Genomic DNA, 255 nt, shown 5'->3' with positions numbered 1-255 from the left:
ACGGCGGAGAGAGCGGCTTCGCAGCGGGGCCCTTCACTGGTGACTTAAAGCACAATCCTCCCGGAAACGAACCCCAGCCCAGCTGTAAGAGAGGACACTTCTGGCGGCTTTTCAGCAGGCGCAAGTCAAAAGCCAACCTCTTTCTGTACAATACTATGCTCAGGACAGGCGAAGCAGGTCTGAGACGTAGGGGAGTCGTTCGTTCGTGAGGCAAGTTTCTCCTGAGCCCCAAAGAGCCCCGGCCGGCGGGGGTGC

This window comes from Egretta garzetta, unplaced genomic scaffold (assembly GCF_000687185.1).
Source record: "Egretta garzetta isolate BGI_Z169 unplaced genomic scaffold, ASM68718v1 scaffold384, whole genome shotgun sequence".
Taxonomy (NCBI): domain Eukaryota; kingdom Metazoa; phylum Chordata; class Aves; order Pelecaniformes; family Ardeidae; genus Egretta; species Egretta garzetta.
The sequence above is the reverse complement of the archived record's forward strand: the minus strand, read 5'-3'. Positions refer to the sequence as shown.